The 27,380-nt window shown below is 42.4% G+C and overlaps 1 long non-coding RNA gene across 1 annotated transcript; it reads left to right on the top strand.

Moving 5' to 3' along the window:
* The first annotated feature begins 5,482 nt into the window (after window positions 1-5,482).
* On the top strand, window positions 5,483-20,967 carry LOC115770454. The gene is made up of 3 exons (XR_004018852.1): window positions 5,483-5,769; window positions 5,834-5,960; window positions 19,477-20,967. It is a non-coding gene; the product is annotated as an uncharacterized LOC115770454 (long non-coding RNA).
* Window positions 20,968-27,380: the final 6,413 nt, after the last annotated feature.

Here is a 27,380-nt window from a genome sequence, read left to right as displayed (position 1 = left end):
GCACGTTGCCGTGTGTGTTTAACAACATTTTTATGGTTTGGCACACACCCTAAGCCAAGCGACAACAACAAAAAAGTCGTCAATGTTTGAAAAGTGCATCGGTAGGCGGGAGAAAGACAGGCAGACAGGCGGACAACCTGACTGACAGACAGACTGACAGACATGCACAGGCACATGAAAAGAGCAGCAGTAGCAGCAACTGCAGCAGCAGCAGCAGCAGCAGCAGCAGCTCTGTAACTGTAAATTATACATTTCATAAATTTGGCTACATATTTCGTGATAATCGCATGTAATTGCGTTTTATCTGCACCTTTCATCCGGACATGTGAGCAAACAAACGCGCTTAACGCAAAGCGCCCTTAAACAGCACGTTTTGGCCAACCCCTTGGCCAAAAAAAAGGTTAAAATATATAGGCAAAAACTGACCACAGTAACTAGCAGAGAGTAAGCAGCCAGTTACCAGTTTCATTTGGCAGTCAGCAGGCAGGTTTGGTTGGGCTTTTTTGTTGTTGTGCCCAGGCGCGCTTCAATGGGCTTTGGCCATGTCCAGCGATTTACGGCCAGCGATAGCAAATTATACGAACATTTTCTTAATATTTTACAATAATACAATATTTGGGTTACAACAAAAGCCAACACACACGCAACTTGGCAACTTGGCAACTTGCTAACTTGTTTCAACCCCTCTCGTAAACCCACTCTTGTAAATTGCATTAAAATGTGGCGACGGACAGCTTATGCATTTTTTCATGAGTGTATGTGTGTGTGTGTATGTGTGCGTTGTTGTGATAACAACTCACGCGATTATCAATTTGACACCCAAACATTGTGTTGTTCGTTGGCCGCTGGTCGCTGAATCGCCTGACTGAGTGAATGACTCTGGGTATACTCGTAACTGGATGGCTGATCACGACATCGGGCCAACAACCACAAGAGCAATAACAGCAAGGCTGTCGGCGTGTTGACTACTGTAGAATTGCAGCAGCAGTAACAACAACAACACTGACAGCGGGGATTAGGCAAATTTTGTGCAGTCTGCCCTCCTGCCACGTTTGCGGCCTAATATAGCAGTTATTTTAAGAAACTTTTTTTTGAAGGCTTAAAGAGTCGCAAGCTACACTCAAAAGCTCAAATGCCCTGTACTAAATGCTTGAGAAATAAAATATATACATAAATAAGCAATCAAATATGTTTAATATCTGCCGCGATAAGGCTTAGTCAAATCGTAAAAACAGCGAGACTTTACGTGTTTTCCAAATTAAGTTATACTTTTGTCTAACTGGAAGATATATGCAAAAAAGAAGATATTTCAAATAACTCTCCATCGAAAAAATTAATATCTAAAAATATTTTTTTATTGCTTTTTTAGCTACTTATTAATTTTATTATCTCATTTCCTCATTTCAATTTGTATCCATATGTATTTTTTATGTTCGCTCATTTTGTCAATTTTTGCATAAAATTTATGAGAATTTTATTTAAAGATTATTCACGAAATATGTTTATGTGCAAACCCATGTTTTTTTGTGCTCGATGAGTTGTGTGAATAAAAAATTTGCTTATCAATTTTAAGCGAACCAAACGCATTTCATATAAAATTAAAAAAAAACTAACTATGATACTCCGCCATATTACAATCTTCACACGAACTCGCAATTATTTCAGCGTAATTATCTAACACACATGTGCTCAGTTTCAGTTTCCAAATGCTACTTGACCAGCGTCGACAACATCGACAACTTTTACTTATCTACATAATTTGGTAAAGAAATTTGTTAAAAGCATTTTCAACGCTTTTGAAAAGAAAATGTACTGAGCGACAGCTACACCGGCAACAAAAACATGAGGCTTAATTATGCTGTCACAGGGGCTGAAAGAAGAAAAAAAAACAGACTTTCATCTTTCACCAACGGACAAGATATAAGGCCCAAGTTTACAAGTATGAAAAACAAATACGAATATATATTTCATCGCTTAAATCCGTATGACATGACATGTTAACGGAGGGGCGAATAGTCCGTGTATTCGGGCAATGTTCGAGTGGCATTCAAATGCATTTTTCATCAACTACATACATCAGCTTTCAAGCGTTTAAAAACAACAATTGGCTCGTTTGAGAACTGAGTTGATTCGTGCTTTACACTTCTGCTACCTGCTCTTCTTCTAGCGGCTTTAGTGTTGAGTAATGATTTAAGCGAAATGCATTCGAAAAATAATTTAAAGGCGTTGCTCTGCCGTTGGCTATGAATGTCAATTCGAATTAAAATCACTTTTTTATATAAAACACACGTGTGCATATGTAAATATGAATATGGAGCAATCGATACGCAGCTGGAAATTCATTTTAAATAATTGAAAACGAGAGGCTGGCACTAAAGGATTAAGCCTGTGCAAGCAATTTGCGCAGGCGCTTTCAGCTGATATCATTTATTGTATTACAAAAAAAGAAATGTGAAAAAAAAATGCATAAAAGGCCGAAAAAACAAAAGCCAGCCATGCTGCGGGCAACCGCAGAGTTATTATTTAAATGTGCATTACACACAAACCCACACACACAGACACATTAAATTAACACACAGATGCCTGTCGTTAAAAAATCGACAGTTGGCTGGCCATATTCCCAGTGCCAGTCCCAGTGCCAGTCGAAGCCCCTCTTCCTGTCCCTATCCTTCATACGACATGTTGTCATCGTCATCAACCCTTTTTCTGATGTCCTGACTGCGGCGGCGTCATAATTAATAAGAGAAATCCCTTTTCAATTTGACGGAGTGCATTTGTCATTGCATTTAATTTGCAGAGTACGCGGCCGAATACGGCAAAGAGGATGTCCGGAAGTAGTCGCTGTCGTTGTAGAGTGCGGTTGGTCCCCGGGTTGCGTCTGGATCAGCGTCTGGTGTCAAGTAGGGGCTGTCCTGTAACCGTTTTGATGTTCACACGAAACATATTTAAATGCATAGCGCTTGAGTAGGCAGCGAAATCAACAGCAGCGGTAGAGAAAGAGAGAGCAGAAGTGTGAGAAATGGGGAAGATAGAGAGAGGGAGAGAGAGAGAAGAGTTAAGGCCTCCGCAGAGAAATACATTAATTGATTTTTATATTTTTCGGCAAAAATAAATGGGCTTACAGGGGTTAAAACTGTTTTTAGGACCCCTAATGCTTCGTCTAAAGCTAATGTCTGATGGCTTCTACAAACGTAAGGCTTCTAGAAACATTATAAGAAATAACAATATAAACCTAGCTTATCCCTTAAAGTATGAACTAAACTGTATTTTACACTGAATTTCGGGAAGCTTAATAGATTCGATTATTTTATCAAAATAAATGTTAATCAATAAAGCTGATTTAAGAAATTAATAGAAAAAGTATTTCTTTAATACTTTATAATTTACAAATTAAATTCGAACTAAAGTCTAGATAGTATCAACATACTTTAGATAGATTGTAAATACAAAATAAAATATATATATATATATATATATACACATAGTATATATATTATTATGAATGAATTGTACTTCATTAGGCAACAAAGGCTTTTTGAAAAAAAAAAGAATATTAGCTTTTATCTAAGCTTCATTAAATTAAATTCGATTTAAAATTTAGAAATTATGTCTAGATATTTTCACACTGTTTTTAAATAAGTTATAATAATAAAATAATAAGGAAACTATCTAAGTGCCTAAAATTTTACATCACTACGCTTATGCACATAATATATTTTATTATATTAATATGAAATAATATGAATGGAAAATAAAAAGAAAAAGCTTGAATACAAATTGTTTTATGAAGTCTATTTTAATGCAAAATCAATTTCTTTATCTACGTTGCATATTCGAAAAGCAAATAGTAGCTCATTTTACTTGCTGTTTCTACTGGAATCTCAATGAAAACAGCCCACCTCCTTTATCCCTTAGTTCAAAAGCAAACTACTGTTGCCATAGGCCTTGGTTCTGTTTAATGCTGCATTTGCCCAAGGGCAATGGTAATCACATGCCCAGGCACAATCCGTTTGGAGCAGCGTTACTTTGCCGCCCACAATCGATGCACCCACTGTCTTTTGACGGAAGCGGATGCAGTCAGTCGAGAAGCCGTTTCCCACTTTTATTGACGCATCTCCCTGGACCATGTTGTTTGTATTTTAAATTGGCAGCGCGCTTAGCACATCCGCCAGTGCGAAACGCGAAGAAAGATCGATGCATGTGAAGATGGGGATGTCGATGTCGATGTGGATGTGGATGTGGATGTGAATGTGATTGGCGAACCAGTGTGAGCTCCACGAATCACGCTTACGGGCCAATAATTGATTGCCTTACCGTTAGGCAGCTGCTCAAAATGCGCAAGCGGCAGCAGGTGAACGGGCCAATATCCCAAACCCGACCGCCGGCCACTTTGCACAGATGAGATTTTCAATTTGACTAGGGCCGCCCCGAATGTTTGCGTATTAAATTTGCATGGAAATCTGTCTATATTGACCGAGAATGGCCAATGCAAATGTTTGTCGGGCCAAATGAATGGCCGAGAACGAAGAGACAGCGGCAACTGCTGCTGCTGTTGCTGTTGGTCAGTCAACGGCCAGCGGCCATTGCACCCGGCAATGCCATCGCCTTTGCTGTTGCGATTCGATGATGCCTCTTTGGGCATTTTTAATACGCGTTTCCATTTGCGTTTGCCAAATGTTATCAGTGGAACGACAGCGGCTTGCGCCAGTCTCCCAGTCTCCTGTCTCCAGTCCCAGCCCCAGTCTCAGCTCCAGTCCCAGTGCAATGCCCCCCAATGGTCCGCAGCGATTGCTGTTATCGATGAGCCTACGCTATCAGTGGGGTACAGTTGAGCCCAATGCCCGTGACTGTGAATGTAGTCAAACTCACACTCGCACTCGTGCCCGTAATTGTGATTCTGACTCTCACTCTGACTCTGACTCTGAATGTGACTGTGCTCTGCACTTAGAATGAATGCAAAAACAAACATTTAACTTGAGTAACATTTGTTGCACGTTCAATTCTCTTTTTGTTTTTTTTTTTTTTATCGCAGCAAATAGTCCGGCGAGTCAGTTGCGCAGTTGATAAAATGCCAGAACAGCCTGCGAATGGATGTTTCTGGTTAGATGTGGGCACATATGCCACTCAGCGGACACCGGACAGCGGACGGAGGACAGTGGACAGTGGACAGTGGACAGTGGACAGTGGACAGTGCAATGCCGTCATGTCATCAAGCGTCAGACTGTGCACAAACAGTTTCAAATTAATTATTTGCCACTGCAAATTAAAATGAAGTCATTAAGTCGGACGACTGGATAGCTGTCTGACTGGCTAGCGGACTAGGTAAAAGATGTAGCTGGTCAATGGGCATGCGGATGAAGCTGTTAATTAAGCCAGCTTCGTTCTTGGTCAGATTCATGCCGACACTTGGCTAGCGTTTTTGCCGTAACTAAGCATGCTTCACAATCGAATTCAAATGTTTTAGCTAATTTTATAATATTCATTTAGATTCTAGTTCACCCTACACACTGCCCTTACATTTTTCCAAAAGTCGCAACATTTGTAAAATTAGTACCATTTTATACAAGTATATTGCATAGCAAGCGAATAATATTAGAATCTTATTAACTCCAAATTCCAAATCGATTTACCATGTGGATATTACGTTTACGTAACGAGATGACAAGCTATTGTTCAACTGAATTGAAAAACTGGACTCGTGAGACAAAACGTTGGGAAAGCTTAGGAAAGGCAATGATTGGCATTTTAGCCAAACTGCCTATGCGAAATGTAAGTGAATGGATATAACATGTATATGTATATTATATATGTAACTATATAGCTTTATACACAGAACTCTCAGCCAGAATTTGTACGTCTTTACACAAGTGCGCCGAGTGATCTGTGATGAAGTCAAAACTTATGTGATTTTCAAAATAAACATGTTGACATTAATGCCCCCATCAGGGTATTTGGTCCCGGTATGTGAATAACAAAAACTGCTTTAGTCATCTCGAAGTGTATAGGGCATCTGTGCCGATTAGACTCAGTTTTGGTATAACTCTGTGCAATTGATCTTTGTAGTTCCTTATAGTTGAGAATAGGAACCTTCTTGTGTTGTGTATGGTATATTTTAAGCTATTGACAATATCATAAGGCTACAGCTAGAACAATTGGGCTGAGCCAGGTTTTATTGTGCCCGATCTGTGCTTTAAAAGCTTTGGATCGAATTACCAAATCTTTCGACAGTCATGAGGCATTTAATGAGTTAGTAATGCATTATGGCGACATTGTTTTTCGCACAGCCTTAAAGAATTGTTGTTGTTTTTTTTTTAGCTGGAGCTAATTGTCTTATCAAAGAACGTGTTTAATGATCTTTAGACTTGTTGCAGCTGAATGCCATTAAACAATAGAAATAGCCGAGGGTTGCATTTGCTTCCTTGTTGACCCCAGAATTTGAACCCCAACACGTGCTTATCAATATTGCGGCTCATTGTTCGTGACACATTTGACAATTGCGAGTGACACTCGCACATAAGCACAATATTTATTCATTTTTATTTCTATTTATTTAAATTGATGACTTAATGGCAAACTGAAATGATTTCATTGTTGTCACAATTGCAATCATTAAACAAAACCCAACAATGAGAAGTTAAAGCAACAACGCACTAAATGGGAAGCTGCGACCGTGCAGCCCACACTCTGATAAGAGCATTTTGTAATTGAGCCAACTACAACAACAATAACAACAATAATTGAATAGCGCAAACATATTCATTGGCCAAAATGAAAGCCCTCGGAAAACAGCACGGGGGGCTCTCTCTTGAAAACCCAACAAAAATCTAACAAAAACCCAATGAAACAAAACCAAACAAACAAGCGAACAATAAATCAACAATGAAATTTATTTTCGGTAAATGCATCAAATGCAATTGGCTTAATTTTGCGTTATATACGATATCATATTTTGTGGAAAATGCCAACACACACTCTCCCACACACACACACACACTCACAATAATTTTCATGGTCGTACTTGTGAATGGAATATATATGCCAAAAAGTGCACACTGCCTTGCAAAATTAAGGTTCGCCGAAAACTTCTTTTTAAACAAATAAATTATAATCATTTTTAATTTGAAGAGCTTTTTAATATATCAAATATTTGGTATATCTTTTAATAAAAAAGTCGCCAAAACAAGTCTTGTGTGTATCTTCCACCAGCTCTAGACGCAAATTTAAAGAACTGTAAACTATCTTAAGATAATAATGATAACAAATTTATGCTGGCCAGTGTAATTTTCACGAAAGTATTTCTAAATTTAGCGTTTTAACCGCACAATTTTGCGATGAGCAATTAAATTTTGTGTATTCGCGTTTTGAGTGTGAATGGTCGTCGATGGGGAAGGATGAGTTGTGGGCTTCTAACCATACGCAAACCAAATCATTTTAGACCCCACACCCACAAACGCAGCAGCGAAAATCAAGCAGCCATCCACAGCCGGGCTTATTACCCTCCCCCCACCCAATGACCGAAAAGAGTTAACCCCAAAAACAACAAGAGCCGAGGGAACGATGGCGATGACTGACTAACGGACGATTGGACAAGTGAAAGACTGGACAGAAGGGTACAATTCAATTACATGTTTGTGGCAAGCCGCAATGCTCAATAATGCAGTTAATATTGACGGTCGGCCAGGGGCGGGGTGAGGGCGTGCCACGTGGGAGTTGCCCAGCTTGACAAGGCTGATGAAATACCAGAATGGCGTCTCTGTCTCTCGTCGGTCTTCCTCTATCTCTATCTCGGTCTGCCTATGTCTGTCTGTCTGCCTGTCTGTCCGTCAGTCTGTCTGTTTGTCTGCCACACGGTCTGCTGCATCTAATTCAATTTTCAAAACCGAAAATTCTGTTGACCAAACTGCGATGTGATGCGTTAGCCGGAAGAGGTTGACTGGCCCAAGGAGAGGGCGGTTCGCTCTCGACCAAAGTGTTTATAAGTTTTTAGCCAATGTTGTTGTTGTTGTTGTTGTTCCCGTGGCTGTTGTTGTTGCTGTTGCGGCTGCTGCGGCTGCTGTGGCTGCTGTGGCTGTGGCTGTGTCCATGTTGTGGTCCGAAATGGAATTTTGTTAGCTAATTGAATTTTAGTTGCAACTCATTTGCCATGCACAGGCCGATCCAGCGTCCGGGCTGAGGGAGGGGTGTGATGGGGCTTGGCTTTGGCCATTTAATTGCTGTTTTAATTTTACCAGCAACAACAGCATAAAATCAAGAGCTTCGCGCTGCCGTTGTTGTTTTTATTGTTGCTTTCGATGAAGGTAGCACAAAAAATCAACAACATTTTAAATCGCATAAAGTTAATTAATGCAAGAAAAAAACCACCCACGGGGCAATTGCAAAAAACTCAATACTGCGCCCCTGGGCGTTGCGGGGCGGGCTAAACAACATCCACATGCAAAATTCCCAACTGTTGCTTGTTCTGCGCAAAACGAATTGCTTACACAGAATATGGCTATATACATTTTTTTAGACTCTTCTGAGTGGGCATCTTTTTTCACCTTAGGTACTATTCACTTATGATTCTTTTCATCATTCTTCTAAGCATATGTTTTGAAAAATCTGAATCAATTGCCAAGCCTTTGAAGCTCGCTTCGTACAAGAAAAAAACAAGAAGTATTATGATTTTCTTAGATCCGAGCAACAAGTTTTTGCGCCTTTTTTGCGATTGGGCGCGGATTTTTCAGGATCTCTGAAACACCTATTCAGTAATTTTATTGGGATTCAAAGTTTGGATATTCGAAAGTTTAGCTTTCCTCTCTTGGATCATTGTGAAGAATTGAACACGTGCATTAATGATTTAGAAAGTGCATTTCACGTGCGATACAGACACACAAAAAAAAAGGAAATGGGAAAAATTACTTGGCCCTACCAAAGCTGAGCAAAACCATCTACAAATTTTTATTATAACTGCCAACCAATATTCATATAAAACAATTTCATTCTATTCATATGTCAAAACAGCTTGAATAATAATTTAGACCCGATAATTCTGGCTTGTTCTTGGCGTAGCCAATGTAAAAAAAATGATTTGAATACGCGTGACATGCGCATGACTTCTGCACTCGGCGCGCGCCGCCAAAAAAATCGAAAGCAAAAAGCGCACAAGCCAAGGAAACGTTTGTCCGTCCCTCCCGCACACACACCACACACACACCAAACACACATATGCAGTCAGTCAGTCATCAAAGCTTGGTTCGCCTTCTTTTGGTTTTTAGGCTTTGCCGTTTCGTATTTGTTGTGCATTCTCGCGTACGAATATCGTGTGACTATTTTGGTTTTATAATACCCTGTAGCCATTAATAGCAAGTAAAACAGGCATGATGGTCCTGTATGCATCCAACCTTCGGTCTAGCCGCCCGTCAGCTAGCGTCAGCTGGAGAATTGAAATAATTTATATTCTCATATATTAAGCACAGACAAAAGTTATCTATTATAGGATAGCTCTTTCATTCCATTTCGTTAATGCAAACAAAATGCAGACAAAAGAAGAATAAATGAAATAATTAATACAACCCCAAAAATTAATTAAAGTATACATAGCATAAAATTAATAAAAGTCGTTCCACTTATAAAAAACGTAATGATTCAAGAATTTATCTGCCAGAGTGTGGGGCTATGGGAAGAAGAAGTTTGGATTCTTAATATTTTGTATGCAAATGTGTTTTTGTGCATGTTTCTGATAGCCGCCGCTATGTACAGGGTATTTGGTAGTCGACCATTCTTGACTAAGCACTCTTATTTTTATTTTTTTGCTGGACTCGCGCTGTGCGAATGATTCATGCTGTGATTTCCTGCACAGCCTCAAAACGTGGCCTGAGCTTTGGCTTTGGCCAACAACTAACAGAAACCGAGTTGACGTGACTATGACATGACGCGGCTAATGTTGTTGTTGTTGCTGTTGTTGTTGCGGTTGTTGTTGTTGTTATTGGTATTGCTGATGTTGTTGGTGCTCGCTTGGGCATTATTATGTGCAATTGCCCGTTTGCTGTTGCTGTTGCTGGTCGTTCTAGTTGATATTGCTGATTGCCATTGTCTGCCGAAAAAGCAGCAGAAAAATAAATGTATAAAAACGCGGCACAGCTTCGTCCGCTTTCAGCAGCAACAGCAACAACAGCAATCGCTCCGTCTACGTCTCTGTCTGATTGTGTTGCTCGCTTTGATTGAAGCCTTTCACTCCATGCAAGGCAATTGTCGTTATTCTGTGCTGCAGTTGTGAATGTTGTTGTTGTTGCTGTTGCCGCTGCTGTCTGCTTTTAGTTTTGTAGTTTTATTATTGAAATTACCAGCACAGGCAGCCGCAGCAGCAACATCAGAAATAACAGCGTCAGTTCTTTAGCTACTAAACATAACTTAACGTCTATGAAATAATTAACGAAATGCACCAGCAACAACAACAGCAGCAGCAAAAGCAACAGCAACAGCAACAGTAACAACAACAGAAATTGATGTCAATATAATGGCAAAATAATGGCATAGCTCCCCTGTCCGTAAGCCTCAGATCTCTTAAGGCTATTGATGACGCTGATTGCGGACTGGCAGCAGCACGTTACTGTTGCTTTGACGTTTCAAAATGATTGCAACGAATTACACACAACAGCTTTAGCTGCAATTCTAGCCTTAGCTTTAGCTCTAGCCAAAGCTGAGGCAACTGCAACCTTTCATAAAAACAATGCCAAGCTGACAACGAATCAATGTAACTACCACGCTGTAGAGAATCGAGCTCCAAAGCAGCAGTTAGCAGCACTAGCAAAAAAAAAACAGACGGCACATTAAGCATGCATCCTGTCTGTGCCAAGGTTGCTGCCGGCTCTGGCTCACTGGCTGCCACAGCCACAGCCTGAGCGTCAGCTACAGGCTGCTTGGCCTAGCCACCAACGCCGACGCGAAGAAGCAGGTGTTACCAACAATTACTTTGCACACGGCTGGCTGGCTGGCTGGCTGGCTGGCTGGTTGGCTGACTGACTGCCTGCTCCCTCACAGATGAAGACAAAAAGCAATGTTGTCCATGTTGTTGCTGCAACGCCAGTTGTTTACAACTAGACGACGTCGACAATGACTTCCATAGGCAGGCTGGCGGTTGTGGAGACTCCATCTCTTGCGGATGCTGGCGCATATTAAGCGCAAACTATTAAAAATAAATCATGACACAGTATCAAGATCAACAACGTAGCAGCCACCAACCTTAGTCCCGGCTGTGCATGGTGCTGTTGCTGCTGCTGCTGAGGCTGCAGCTAAGGGGCTCGTTGCGCGTTGCTGTTGCTGTTTCTAGAGTGGCATGAAAAACAAGCGCCGTGTGGCGCTTTACATGTAGCCAACTGACCAGGCAAGCAGAGCAGTAGGAGTTGCCAATAATGTCATTGTGTTGCAATTGCAACTGCCATGCTCGACCTGCAGCAGCACAGGCAACTATGTGGAGCAGTTGTTAAGGACAAACAAAGGGACAAATGATTGCTGCTTGCGGGCAGCATGTGGCTCTGCTCTATACGCAGACAGCAGACCTGATATTGTGCCAGCAGCAATGGGGCTACATGCTGCTAGTTGCTCACAAATGTTGTTGCTGGAAACGCCGAGAAGCGGTTTTTAAGATTTGATAATAGAATTTGTAGTTTCTGCTCGCAGGCAAATACACGAGGCTTGCTTTGTTTTTCTTGCAGCAACATTTGCTCATTATGAGTGGATTGAATGGCTAGTACGGCCGGATATTAATGTCACATTTAACAGTTTTGGCTGCCAGCAACATGTTGCTGCGGCATATCCGGCTGCCTACAGAAACAACAGCAACAAAAGGTAACAGAAACAGCAACGGCGGCATTTAACTGCCAAATCAGCGTTACTTATTGCCGATACGAAGCATGTTGCCAGCAACAACAATTGGTAATAGTTGCAGCCGTTCAACAGCAACAGAAACAGCAACAGCAACATGCAACAGGCTGCTACCGTCGTGCCTTGGACATTTTTAGCTGGACACAACAAAGAATTTATGGTTTCCCTATTACGGCTTTGACATGTATTGGTAGAATTATTTTTAGATTTATTGATTACGCGCGCTCGTCGCGTTCCAGGCAAAGGCCGAGGCAATTGTTGCTGCTGTTGCTGCTGCTGCTGTTGTTACTGTTGCTGCTACTGTTGAGGTTGCTGCCTGTAATCGTTTGGCTCTATTAAATACAACAAAACGTTTATGCCTTGTGGCGCTCTGGACGGATGTGTGGGCCGCAGTGGCAACTGTGGAACACTGAACACCACATCAACATTACTTTAGCTTTTTATGTTGCTCTTGTTGTTGTTGTTGTTGTCGTTGATGAAGGACTACGCAGATGCGTGGTTGCCACTGGGAGCCACCTACTCTTGCTGGGCCTGTCAGTCATTTAATATAGGCAACTGTTGGGCAAGGGCGCCCTAAGGAGGACAGCTCGGACAGGCATACAATGTTGCAAGGACCGGTTCAGGCTCGAGACAAGCAAATTTGTAATAGTCGAGTGCGTTGATAAGCAGCAAAAGATCTTACATTAGCCGGAGACAGTTAATGTCCAACAAAGAGCTTTACAAAGTTTTACGATCTCAATTAAATGTCAAATGAAATGCCAGAAAATTGCTATTTATGCGACAGGCCCCGACCACAGACAGACAGACAACAATTCCCAAAGCGAACCGACACAGTCAACGATAATTTCTAGGCAAATAAAATCAAATACAAATACACGGCCTTAGCGGGTTGCGCAGAGGGACTTTGGCGGGGGGTATACGGGCACACGGATGCCGGTTACCCCTACTTTGGATCGCCACGTTTAATATCACATTTTGATCATGACAATTTCTTTGCAATGTTTATGCAACTGGCTGCGTTCAATTGACAATCGTCGACGCGGCAGAGCGACGGCTCTGAAATTCGATATTTATGCAGCAGGTTTTGCATTTTATACTTATCAAAATTGCTGAGACCATATTAAGTTTCACACAGGTTGCATGCGGGCAACTGCGAAATGCACAAAATGCATGACAATTAAACGACTGCCGATAAACGAACTGTCGGACGGTGGGAGGGGGTGGACGGACAAACATGGGTCAATCCTTAAACTGTTTGTCCCGGCACGATGTGCCAGCCTCCCACTTCTGCTCCTCACTTTTCTTTCTGTCTATCTATATATCCATCTCTTGCTAACATATATATATCTATCTCTGTCGGCGTTGCTCTTCTTTCTGGAATTGTTGGCAAAACAAAAGACTGCCCTGTTGCCTGCTGGGGTGTGTCCGAGACACACAATGTTAACTTTACAATTCAATTGAAAGTTATTCAACTCACGAACTACTTAAGATCCGCGCGTTGCAAAAAGAAGCGACCCGACTCTGGGAAAAGCAAATGCAACACACCAACAACAACAACAACAGCAGCTGCAACTGCAACTGCAACTGCAACAGCAACAGCAATGGTAATAGGAACAGCAGCAGCAGCAGCATATTGCACACGTACAATGACTGTTGCTGCTGGTTGCTGGTTGCAGTTGTTGCCCGCGGCAGCAACAGTTGCCGTTGCAGTAGCAGCCGGCCAGTCAGCCAGTATCTGTGTTGATCATTTGTAAGGCGCTCTACGACAGATATGTCGTTGCAGCAACAAACGAACAAAGGCCAAACTATATTTGGCAAGTCGAATTATTTATTCGCTTACGGCACATATTAGAGCACAAATAAAATTAGCCAGTAATGCAGCCTTATCCTGCAATCAAACTAGACATTGTTTGCGCCCATCAGAAGACTGTGAATTATTTAAAGATACAAATTTATTTTTTTCAACAGTTCTCAAAATAAGGTACATTTAAGCAAGATACTAAAATAGATATTTAATGGTAGCAATTGATCGATTGTTTTTGTAGACAGAAGCGATTTTGCGCTTTACACTCATGTCTTTTAATTGATGCTTCTATAATAATAATTATATAATTATTAATTGTTAATAATTTCCTTGATAGATCAGTTTATCTAACGACTTACTATATCTAACATAGCCAAGGTCCATTAGGGTATATAAATGCTAGCTACGATGGCGACGACGCCAGCAACATGACAATCGATTTGTGCTGCTCTGTATGCGATTGTTGCGGCTACTAACGTGCCAATGCAAAGGTTCAAAAGGGCTTCAAATGCTTGTACTTGCAGCAGTACACGCACACACACATGTGTGCTCCGTAGGAAAACTGGAAAACCCGTGGCAAATATAAATGTGTATGTAAAATAAAAAACCATAGAGAAACCGCTCTGATCTTTTGGCTGGCCCTGTTTGCTCTGTTGCTTTGCTGTTGCTGTCCATCAGATGCATTTGAAATTTTTGCAGATACTTAAAAGCAGTCAAAACACAACCTAACTGGGAAATGGCAGCAACAGCTAGCAAGGAATTTAGATGCCAGCAACAACAGCAACAGCAGCAGCAACAACACCATGAAACAAATATATGGATACCGCTGGCAAGTCTGCAGTTAGTTCGGGTTCGGGTTGCTGTGTTTTTTTTTTTTTTTGTTTTTTCTGTATTTTACAGTTGCCGCAGCAAAATGTCATTGTATGATAATGAGCAGCTCGACCAAGTCCAAGTCAGATGCAGCTGAATGAATGATAAAATATACTTTAAATGGTCGTTTCGACTGTTGTCTGTCTCAGCTAGCGGTTTCTCTGCCAGATAGCAACCATTTTAACTGGTTCACATCATTTTACAAAGTAGCTCACAGGCTTTGACTCCAACTCTAACTCCGACTGCGATTGCGACTCCGACTCTGAATCTAAGTCAGACTCTGACTCTGAATCAGTCGTAGTTTTACAGATTGTCAGCTCAAGATGCCGGAGATCTCTGTTTTTGTTTGTCAAACGTTTTGGGGTTAGGCAAAGTTCGTTTGGGTCGATGTCGCCGCTGCAGTGACGTTTACCCCGATGCAGCGCGTGTTGCGCATGCCCAAGTGACAGTGCTTGCAACTGCAACTGTGACTGCATTTGGGACTGAAACTTGAACTGTGGCCTGAAGTGCTGCCAGCCTTTGTGGGCTATCACTGTTAAGTAGCTCTGTTCAGGTACTACATAATTTGGCAGCAGGCAGCAGTCAGCAGAAGAAGTGAGTGATTGGCATTGGGCAACCTAACGGGAATGTAGCTACCGACTGGCTACATAAACTGATCCGATGTTGCAAATAGATTGAGTTGCTTGTCAAGAGATTTTTATTTTTCAATTACTGTGAGGTTTTTTTTTGGCCTGGTAATTAAACTAGTAACTGGCTAAAATTTTAAATGGATTTTAACCTGTTTCCCAACTTACGGCTGAGCATAATTTCGTAGGCAGGTTTTTATCATTGACTACTTGCATAGTTGGCTAACGGTTCGAAGATCAAAGTCAACCGCTAACTCCCGGTTAGAGTCTTCAGTTAATAAAAACACTTGCGTACATAAATTAAACGCACCACCAAATGCCGCCCAGAAAAATTCTAATTTGCAGTCGACCAACCGCCACGTACCAGAAACAAATGCGTTTCATTTCTATACTCTTCCAAAGCCTAAGGTACAATTCCCTAATGCTTACATTTGATACTACATGTTATCTTAATGCAATTCAATTAAAATTCTTTTGTTTTAAAAGTTGTTGTCTTGCTCTTCTTATTACAAAAGTATTTATAATAATTTAAAAAAAAACAGTAAGAAATCGGTTTAAATTTCGGGAGTTCCAAATTCCTGCAAATATTTAGCTATATTCCTAAGAATTTTCTTCAATAATATTTTCGTTCAAAAACTTTTCTTAATTGCATTTGCCAAAAGTTTATAAATGGTAGAGTATTTGACCTTCGTAGTCGCGATCGTCCAGCCCTTTTCTTATTTTATACCTTTTCCATGGCCTTTTGTGTTACTAACTCAGAGTGCGCTTAGGTCCGAAGCCAAAGTACTCACAATATAGTTGGTCCGACTGGGACAAGGAATGGGAGTGGGTTTGGGAATGGGATTGTGGACCGGGTTACGTGTAACGGGCCGTGGCTGGTTAGTTTGTATGAAAATTGAATTCTAAACAGGTCTCGCCCGCCAACGCCTAGGCGGCCCCTCAGTTCTCCGCCCTCCCCACACGGCACCAGCGCTTATTGTGCGCTGAAGCACGCACGCCAACAAAAGCAACAACATTAGCAGCAGCAGCAGCAGCAGCAGCAGCAGCAGTAGTAGCAACAACAACACCCGACACACAATCGTACATTTGGCGTTATAAAGTAGCAGCGTGACCGAATCAGATAAGAAAGTTGACACATTTTCACCATATATTTTGACATTTGACATTCCGCATTAGACGCGGGCCGCTGGTCAGCAGCGCTGGTCGCACCACCCTTCAATCTCCCGCTGCTCGCACCTACCTACGGCAGTGGGCATGACATGAACGCTGTTTGTGCTCCGGTTGGGATTTCGCATGTTGCGAGAGTGCCGGGGACATGATGAGGGTTGACCGGACGACCCTAGACTTCAGCCTTACTCTGGCTTTGGGTCTGGCCATGGGCCTAAAGCCGCGGTCGCCCGCTGAGCTATAAAGGTTACTGAACCTACAATTAAACACGAAGAACGCCTACAACAAGCAGCGCAAGTGGCAGCGAGCAGAAAGTTCAGATGCGGGCACTAGTCAAATCCCGGAATCCCCCAATCGCGGCACCCTAATGAATTCTACAAATTATATTTTGTTTTTATTATTATTTGTTGATCTTGCGCCCTAATTGCTGACAAATATTGCATTTGTTGCTGCTGCTGCTGCTCTCTATTTTGGGCAGCGATATTTTATGAGCTATTAAAAATGATTGTAACGCACATCGCTCCCAGCCAATGTCAATGACATGTGTAAATATGTAAATAAATATGAGCGTGTGTCTGTGCGATTTTTTATTAGGGCGCTGAAAGCTTTTACTGTCGACTTATAATTCCAGATACCCGCCGTCTCAATGTTATCAGTTGGCATTTTTAAATTTGATTGGTGTGTCATCGTTAAATGGTAAAGTCAGCTTATGACTCGGAAAACGCTGTATCCACAACTGAAGCTGTAATAAACTTTTAATAAGTACAGCTCAGAGCAAGTAAGAGTGCTATAGTGGGGTATGCTCGACCAGCAAATACCCTGAATCTGCTGAAGAAAAAATATGATTCAAGAAAAGAGTGAGATCTTAACACATTCAAAACAAGAAGGAATAGTTATCATGACAACTAATGGCTTTGCTTATATGCTAGAAGGGCAGAAGAAATAAAAGAACCCATACTTGCTATGAAAGCTTTTTTATATAGTGTCATAGTGATAAAAGACGGAATCAAGCGGAGATTCATAACGCTAGGATTAAAACTGAGGTTAGCTAGTTTGCATGGAAACAGGCGGAAGAATATGTCTATATAGACTCCATATAGTCAAGAATATATGTACTATATTACACATTTCATGTCAAAATTATAATAGCTTCTGCAAAGGTATAAAAGCAAACACAAATTATATGAAGGTGGCAACAAAAGTTCATATGTAAAGTATTTGCCAAATATTTTAAACAAATGCCACACATCATTATAATTATACCATGCTGAGAGACTGGGCCACGCAAAGTGGGGTTATTCAAGCTGGCAAGATCATAGCTTGTCGTGTCTGTCACATTCACATTGAAATAGTTGAAAGACTCTATATCACTTAAACATAGAGCTTTTAAAGAGGTCAGATAAGCGTCGCTGTTGGCGTTAATGCCGACGCCTTATTTATGCGGCTGGCGAGTGTTTGGTGGGTCATCGAGTTGCCCGGCCCGGGTATAACGATTAAAAGTGTCGGACGTAGGGTGGGGAAGGCAGCCAAAGGCGGGCCAATGCGACACCAGAAACTGAGTGCCGTCTAATTGCTGGGCCGGGTTCTATCCGTTGCGTCGTTGAATGTGCCTCATGTGGCACTAATTTGTAAATTGTTGCCGTAATCGTAACATGCTTGCTGCTTATTAATTTGTATGAGGGTGGCAGCCATAGTAGGAGACGTCACGACTTCTGTCTCTTTAATTATGCTGATAATTGATTACGGCCAGATGTAAATGGTGTGGGTTAACTTTGGGCAATAACACTGAGAGATTTATGTTAAAGAGTCATACTCGCAACATGTACTTAACGATAGGGCTCCCATTCCCCTGCTCATCCCTATTTCTTTTCCCGTCGTTCCAGCTGCAGCCACGCATAACCAACACAAAGACTGAAAATTATAGTATTGCGAAATATGACAGAGAAGGCGAGCCAAAGTCTGGGCTTGTGCCAGGAACTGGGGCTCGAGCTGTTACCGGGGCTGGTACCAGGGCTGGGCTGGGTCTACGACTGCCATCATTCATGGCGTGCTGGCAAGCGGAAGTGCGTAGCATGTTCATTAGAAATGCAAACGCACCTTTTTATGCCCGCCACCGATGCCGCCGCAGCTCTAACTTTTACTCTTACTCTTACTGCTGCTGCTGCTATTGTCAGCTGCATTTAAGTAGTTTACATAGTCATTGAAGTCGCAATTCTTTTCGTAGGGTAACAGTGCAATGACTTTATGCCGTTGCCCACGCCCACAAATTATATGTCTAAATATTTGGCCGGCACTTTTGGTAGCTCGCAATCAGCGCGGCCAATTGTTGGTCTGCTTTCGAGATTGGCCCGATTGGCTGTTGTGGCATTTCAATCCTCGATTTCCTCGATACAAAATGGTGCAAAAACAAAGCACCAACTATGCAGCTACTGTTAATTGCATATTTGTCTAGGGTTCGCGGGAGCTGCTCAACTGTTGCTGACGCTAAGTAGCGACGGCTTGGGCCAAGTTTGGAGCGCTCCAACAAACGCGAGGCCTTGCAATTGCGGCAAACGCGTGGAAATTGCAAAACTAATTAGAGCCTTGGCCTGCTGTTGTTGCTGCTGCTGCTGCTGTTGCTGTTGTTGCTGCTGACGCTAGAAATTGCTGGTTTTATACGCAGCAGCAACTTGCAACGGCAACGGCAACGGCAACCTGCCCAGTTGCCGCAAAATATTGCACGTTGAATAATTGCACTTCCGCTTGATAATGCATTGTTGGATTTTATAAATATTTTTATGCTACCATGCCACTTTTGTTGCTGCTGATTGTTGGCTGAGAGGTCAAGCTGCAGCCCGCTAGAGAAGAACGTACTTGACAGGTGAAAATGCTGGCCAGCTGTATTTATGCATGTTGCTAGCCGAGATGTTACATTTTAAAACCCTTTCACAATGTGGCAAGTGAAACAAGTGATGTAAAAAACGAACTGTCAGCAAGACTAAATCCTTTGGAAACTTTAGAAAGCAATGCCATATGTATTGCGTATTATTATCTTCCATAGATATCGATGGGCACAAGTGATTTTCTTAAGCCAGTATACACCACTTATTACACTTATTTTTCACACAGTGCAGTCCATAATTATATGTTTTTTCTCCTTTGCCACAGGTCGGACCATAATTATAACGCCGCTAACAAGGCCTCAAACCGTACTCGGCTAATCATTCGCATTCATATTGCACAGCTGCCAGCAAATATGCAACAGAGTGCCGCACGCCACGCCCATAAAACACATGCAGCACTCATCTAATTTTGCATAACGGAGCTGGAGTCAAAGTTGAACTCGAAGTTCTTGTCATTATCGCGATGCATGCAAATTAAGCAGTGCGTGTGCCTTACCCCGACCCCAAATGACTTCTTGGTCACGGTTCCATGTAATTTGTGGGCGTAACGCAACAGACACGCCCCGAGCTATTTGTTTAGCAGCCAGCTGATGGAAAACTCAGAGCTCTGAGCTGCTTTCTGGTCAAGTGTTGCATATAAAAGACGGTCTGGCTAATGACAAGCGACACGTACGTGCCAATAGCCATTTGTATCTATTTGTCATGGCTATTCCCCTACCCTCTGGCGACCATCCCACTGCCCACTTCAGCCTGGCCCCGATCCCGCTCAGTCAACATAAACAACACTTTGATTTAATTAACGTTACATTGACCAATTTTGGGCGCGAGCTGTGCACCAAAAACGCTCAGAGAATAAGATAGTGTGAGAGGAAGAGAGAGTGGAGTGGAGTGAAGTGGATGAGCAGGTGGAAGAGAAGCCATGGAGCTGCCACCAATGCAGTCATTACCATCATTAAGGCAATATCATTTCCAGGCCTCTCTGGTCGCTTGGTATGGCCGGAGCGCATTTCCCAGAAATGCATTAGCCCCGCTCCAATATGGTCTAATAATTCATGCCACATAATATAATTATGGTCCGGTGCGCAGCTCCATGGCAGACGGTATGGCACGGTACTGACCATGGCCACAACTGGTCTACAGACAGAGCTACTGTATCTCGAATATGATTGATATCTGTGCGCTGCAGGCAACGCGCATTCATCTTCACTTAGTTATGTCAGTCATTTATGGCAGCAGCCGGCAACGCGAAATGGAGCACATGTCTCAAAATGATGATGAAATGTGCACATTTTCTAGGAATTTTCAAGCAGCAAGCAGCAAACGATCGAAACGCACTTTGTATCGCCAATGGAGCTGCAATGGCACTGGCCGCAGATCTCCACTGTTTTAGTCAGAGTTTATGTCTTGAGACCGCGACCGAGACCGAGGCTGAGGCCGAGTCTGACCATCGCCAGCATTGACTATGCAACTCATTCCGTTTGCCCAAGTTGGTCATCGTCAACGGGCCATAATGAGTCGCCGCCAGTGGAGGCAGCTGGAGCTCTGGCTCTAGCTGTTGCCTGTCTGTCAGCTGTTGACAGCCGTGGCATGTCAACATGCTAAAATGTAAAACATTCAACGAGGCATTGATTAAAATTATTTTCCTATACAAATTAAATAAATAAAGTGTTAGCATTTAGGAATACCTCGAATGAAATCGATATTGGCAAGTCGAATTGGCAAGACACTCCATATGATTAAGCTGACAGCTTATATGAAAATAATAATAATATTATCTTTACAATATGTCAGAAAATTTCGATTTCAGAAGAAATATAAGCTTCTAAATTTGAAACACACATTCTCGTATAACATCATTTCTTTGAGCTCTTGTTTTTATATATCCCTACATTTCCATAATATCGATAAAAATCGCTTCTGGAAATAGGTTTTATAAACAAATATCATATAGAGTAAGCTTTTGAGATAATAAAATGGTATACAGGCTCTCCTATAGATAAACTATCCTCACAAATTGATTAAAAATGTTTCACATCCTTTTCATAAGAAGGGTAGCTGATGATATATAAATTACAAAAATTCTGCAACAAAAGATAAATATAGATGCATTATTCAACTTATATTTACACACACGTGGCTAAAATATTTGTCTATCATTAGCATTTAGCTAAGTTGTATTCCCCGAAAGCTAGGTTTAAGAGACGTGTGCGTAGTTCTACATCAACGTGAGCTACTATCACGCGGCCATCTCTAGTCGCAGCTGAACTTTAAGTCTATTTAAGTGGCCCGTAGGGCGCGTCTGGTCTATCAATGTGTATATGCAAAAATATAGCCTCTACCGGCGCGCCGTTGCAAATACTTGAAAACTGCAATGGTCCACGGCTGCCCATACAGCATTCGATGGCCATTCGATGGCCATTAATATGCGCTCTAAGTGATGTGAATTACAGTAATTTTTGCAGCAGTGCTTTGATGGCCATACGTCGGCCCGACTTGGTAGCTGCTGTGGGCCTTTGGCCGCCGGTAGCTGTGGTGGCCGTAATTGAAACCTCTTTAGTGTGGCTAAATGCCATGGCAGGGAGGATGAAGGGGGCGTGCGGGCTGGGAATAGAGGCCAATATTGAACATCCTCATGGTGCCCCATTCAAGTGCGCTATGAGCCATAATTTTTGCATAGTTCTTGGCACGTTTTTGTTTTTTGTTTTTTTTTTTTCAACTCAGATCTTGCAAGTGCCCGGCGTCCCACCAAACTTGGTAGCTAGTTGTGCCATTTTGGCCCCCAGCCTTGAACATATTTGCGAAGCATTTTGTGTGGCCAGGCAGCAGCAGCAGCCGCCACAACAACAACAACAGCCGCAACAGCAGTCGCAACCCATTGATCTGCAATGAATTATGCATGCCAAGATACGGATAGTCGGATAGTCGGGTTGTGAAATAATCGGATAGTGGGGGAGTTGCTTTGGCTGCTCGGGTGCGATTTATGGCGCGGCAGATCGCATGCAATGCATATATAATCATGATTATAATATATTATAAAGCAAATGTGTATATTACACGGCGCCTGAGCAAATTGTTGAGGATGTGGATGTGGCAATGAGGAGCGACTGCAGTGGTCCGAGGGGGCAGACCGAGAGGGTGGGTGGCATCATTTGTTTGACTCGCAGCACCGTTATTTTGCAATTACAATGCAATTACAATAAAAGGAAGTGAAGTGCATTTAAGCGTGCGCTGCACTCCATCGCCTCCCACCAAGCATTGCACCTTGGCATTGCACATCCGGTCGGGCGGTTGGTTAAACCTATAGCAACTTGGCCAACAATAGCAAATGCTGTTAACTTTTGTGCCTGATGCGTTAATACGTTAATAAAGTGTGTAAATTGCGCAGCTAGCGCTTATCGCCTGGCCACGGGCACGAGACGGAGGCACGTTACCTGCCCCAAGGCCCAGTTCAGTTCACTTCAGTTTAGGCCAGGCCAGGCCAGGCCAGCAACCGACAACCAACAACCGACAGCCGGAATTAATAGAGCGTGTTAACAGTTGTGCAAATTATAAACATAATTAATATGATGGCCCATACATGCTGCCAGTCCGAGTCTAAGCCAAGTCCCACTTCGAGATTCATTTTAGCGATAATGTTTACTTTTGGCTTGAGGTTGTTGTTGTTGTTATTATTAATGCTGCTGCTGTTTGCTAGCTGCGTTGACTACTTTAGCTGATTGATACTTGTTAGCTGATTGATTTGCGCTTTGTTTGCCGGTTGGACATGACCAGAACGGGACATCAATTAGTAATGCCTGGCAGACACAATTATGCATATTGAGTTTGAGTTTTTGTCTTTCCCAGATAAGTGCTAGGTAGTGTGTTTGGTATGCGGCCTAATCAAGAGTGTGAGTTGCCTGTTATGGCAGATAGCACATCATAAATTGCCAGCTCCTGCAATGGAAATGTTTCCATTACCAGCGTCTAATTTGCTTTGCGCTTAGAATAAATAATTAAACTGATCGAATATTATAAATGTCGATTAATACTTACAACTAGAAAAATAAAACAAAATCAGAAAAACTACTCAATAATGAACCATTTATAATTGCTTGTTAAACAAATGGTCCAATTTGAAAGCTCTGATTTAACTAAACAGCTCTCGGTCCTAATTCCTACATCATTTTAATTGGAACACATGTCACTCAAGTTAATTTTATCTGCCACAATAACTCATTCCAAGCCGTGCTTTCCCACAGACATCACATTCAACGTGGCGGCAGCCATCAACTGCAACATATTGGCATTTGTCCATTTCAGAAAACCCCGCATAAATAAGAAGAAGCTGAAAAACCTTTACAAATTATTGCTAACGGCAGGCACACACACAGAAGCACACACACACAGAATCCAGTCCAGTGTCTGGGACAGACACGTCCAGAAAATTATATTTACACCACTTACATATGAAATTAGTTTGTATAACTGCAACAGCAGCTGGGACGAGCGGACAGTCGGACAGCTGGGGAGCTGGGGAACTGGTAAGCTACTAACTGCATTCAGCATCGCCATCGCAACCCCACAATCGCATTCGGCGGTTGCCAGAGTCCTCTGTCCGAGCCACATTGACTTATATAAATACATTAAGTCACAAATCACAATTTTCCGATGCTTGAAATGCGCAAACGGAAGGCATACATTTTAAATGTGTGCACAAGCTTCTGCACGGAAGGTGACACTGGACAGCAGCTGGTGGCGGGGCGAACGAGATAGAGAGTGTGAGACAGAGAGAGAAAGAGAGACGGTGGCCAGCAAATAGCCTGCGGGAAACCGACTGGACTATCGAACCAATGCCAATCAATTGGGACCTGCCACGTCTGGCCCCATATGATCAAAGTGGCTGGCCAGACGCGGACACAGCCGCGCTGTCGCATGTTTGTTGTCGCCAAGTGGCTGTGACTGTGGCTCTGACTCTTACTCTGGCTGGGAGTCGTCCACATTGTAGCGCCTTGCTGCGCCTCCCACCTGCATCAGCCTCATCAGCAGCAGCAGCAGCGGCAGCAACAGCAGACACTAGCCACTGTCAAGTGGAATAGCAACCTGTCTGTAGCTGGCTGGCGATCTGGCAGGCTGGCAGGCTCGCCGCCTTGCGTGAGATTGGATATCAATCTTTTTGCAATTTGGTATGCAATTTAAAATTCATGAAACACATTCCTTTGACTCAAAAGATGCAGGCAAATGTGTGAGCAGCGGGCTGTCTGACCGCCCCTATTCCCCTATCCCGTTTCAAGCCGCACACCTCGTCTACCTTCCCCGCCAGCCTGCTCCTAGACCAACACAATGTGCATCATCGTCCTGCGCGCTGTGACTCAAATTGCCGTTTGCATTATTTATTTGCCTCCATTGATGAGCCTCTGCATGGCTGATGTCGGTGCCTGTTGACGTGTCCACACTGTCCACTGGTCCAGTGGTCCGTGGTCCGTGGTCCGCTGTGTGGTTGTCTTTGCGGCGTCAGCTCGCCATGTGCCTGCCAGAGTAGCTTTGCTGCTGCTGTTGGCCGCTCAGCAACCGTTAGTTGTTTAAAATATTACAAACAAGTGGGCACAAAAAGTTTGCCTAGCATTCAAAATGAAATCCGCTGTCGCGCGGCCCACTCCTCTGCACATCCTGCTCTTCTGGCCAGCCCATCCCAATGCTCCGCTATTAGTTTAATGTTTTGTTTATTGTTAGTCACGACCACCGCTGAGCCAGTCCCTTGACCGTGCTGTGCTTCGTGTTTGGTGCGTCTGAATGGCACTCCATGACCATTATGTTGAGTAGTTTTACAAATATGTTTGTATGCCCAGCCAGAACGCCAGACCTGCAGACTACCACACCATCAGCCCCGATGCCCAGTGTCGATGTCGATGCTGATGCCGATATGTACGGTCGATTGGTCAGGGCATGGTGGCACAGAGCTGGACGTGCCACGGACTGTGGCAACAATTGAATAGCCCTCTGGCTACTATGCTGGACCCACTCCCAAAAGCCAACACGCTCTTATTTCGTTCAATTGCGTTTGTCAAACCCAAAAGCTTTTTAATGCCACTGCCAGATGCAGGCCAGGAAGAGTTCGCGGTTTTCTTCTGGTTGGAAAATTTGCAAATTGATTGCGTATAAAGCTTTAAACTGGGACAATGAAAAATTAAGTATTGAGTGGATATATAACGAGGGGAACATGATAATATATATATTTTTCAATTTATTACAGTCATAGTGGATTGTAAGTAATTAAAGGCACATGTAATTGGGCTTCAGTTAAATGTGTGGGACTAGGAAATACCCTGTATCCAGCGCTAAGCTTATACCAACGTCCAATCATTTAATATATGCATATACACAAAAAACGCATGCTAGAAAACACAATATCTGAGCTTGCTTATAAAGAAAGAATTCTCCAACTAAGTAGCCAATGGAACCGAATGAAAGAAAACAGGGGTTAGAATACCAACGGAATGAAGCAGACTGAAGAGGATTCACCCTGCCCTTCTATTTGATAGATATGAATCAATATAAAATATTCTTATCTTATTAATTAATATATAAAGAGAATGGCTATAAAATGTTGTATCTTCACTTACCAATTGGTTTTTGTTTAAATAAATTAATTATTGAAATTGGAATAATGTGATCTTAAAAATTTCCTGAACATATTGATTTAAATCTGAAAATAAATAGAAATTCATAAATAATAATAAAATAATTTTAGTTTGTTTTCAAGAAAATTTGGAAGGTATTTAAATATTCTTAGTCTATGATCTTTTGTTAGCTAATGTCCTTTACTCAGATGTCCTTAGCTGTCCGCTTAATAGAACCCTAATCCATAGCCCCATTCGACGGATTATCATCAACCCACCTCTGCCTAGTCCCCGACCCATTGTGTACATTTTCTATCTTGAACCAAGATCTTTTGTTGATTTTGGTCCCTTCAATAAATGTATTATTATCGGTGCAATCGCCTTGTTACTTGCTTGTTATTTATGCAGCCTTCTAATGCAAACCTAAACTTTGTCCATTAGAGATCCCTTCAGCATATACATCAGCTCCTTTACCAAATTCACCTGCTTATTGGATTATATGCATTACACCCTCGAGCAGTGCGCATTAATCCGGCAAAACACGCCAACTTTAAGGACCGGGAGCAGAAGGACATGAAGAATCAAGACCATTATTACTGGGCACCTAACATGTGAACTTTAAACGTTGCATGTTGCACACAGCAGTAGTCGTCTCGTAGCAACAACAACAACAACAACAGCAATAGCAACAATAGGCACTGTTTCAACAACAATAACTTGCAAACATTTCGCTTATCTGTGAAGGTAACCCAACTGCTTTGCAGGGGGAAGCGTCGGTGCCGGGTGGGTGGATGGGGGCTACACCCATGCAAAACTTGGCAAGTTTTCGACGGATTAAGCTGATTAATTTGTCGCGATAAGAATGCGGCGACTACCCTAGCTCTCTGTCCGCGGGGTCTTGGGGCTAATCCATGTGGTTCGAAGGGTAAACAAAAATATGTAATGCCGTTAACCGGCTTTGCCATATCACAATTTAGTGTAGGTAACAAAAAACTTAAGTTTCCTGTCTGCCAAGTTTTGGTTTTTTTCCTTGAGGCACGACTTCACTTCTCTCTATCGCAGCGGTAAGCCAAAAAATTAACTGCTTCTTATGGCGCACATTTTTGTATAAAATTTCAAATTTGCTTAGCATCAAATTACGTACATGTTGAGCATGTCCACAGACATAGGGAGAGGGAGAGAGAAACAGAGAGAGCAAGAGAGAAAGTGCGAGAGCGACTGGTTAGAGTTAGGAAAGGTGGGCGGCATAGGCGCCAATTAAAAGCGTTTCGTATTACCCAGAAAATATCATAATTCCATGGAACTAACATGAGTTCGGCCCCAACAATGTTTCCAGACTCAATTGTAATGCGATACTTTTTTGGGAATGACCGCCAGAGCAGCTCCAAATTCTTTGCAATGAGAAACCAAAGTCAGTCGAGTGCATGCGCTTTGTATATAAACAAAAAAAAAATAAATAAAATATGATAAAAATCAGGCAAAAAAAATTAATAAGCTGCCTTGTTGCAGACTCCTCTCGATGTTGGGAATCTAAGTCAGGGCCTAATCCCGGCTTGGCTTGCCTTGGCTTGGT

The sequence above is a fragment of the Drosophila novamexicana genome, unplaced genomic scaffold, assembly GCF_003285875.2.
Source record: "Drosophila novamexicana strain 15010-1031.04,08,12 unplaced genomic scaffold, DnovRS2.1 tig00004555-arrow-pilon, whole genome shotgun sequence".
In the NCBI taxonomy this organism is placed as follows: Eukaryota; Metazoa; Arthropoda; class Insecta; order Diptera; family Drosophilidae; genus Drosophila; species Drosophila novamexicana.
Note: the sequence above shows the minus strand (reverse complement) of the source record. Positions and strands in the feature narration are given on the sequence as shown.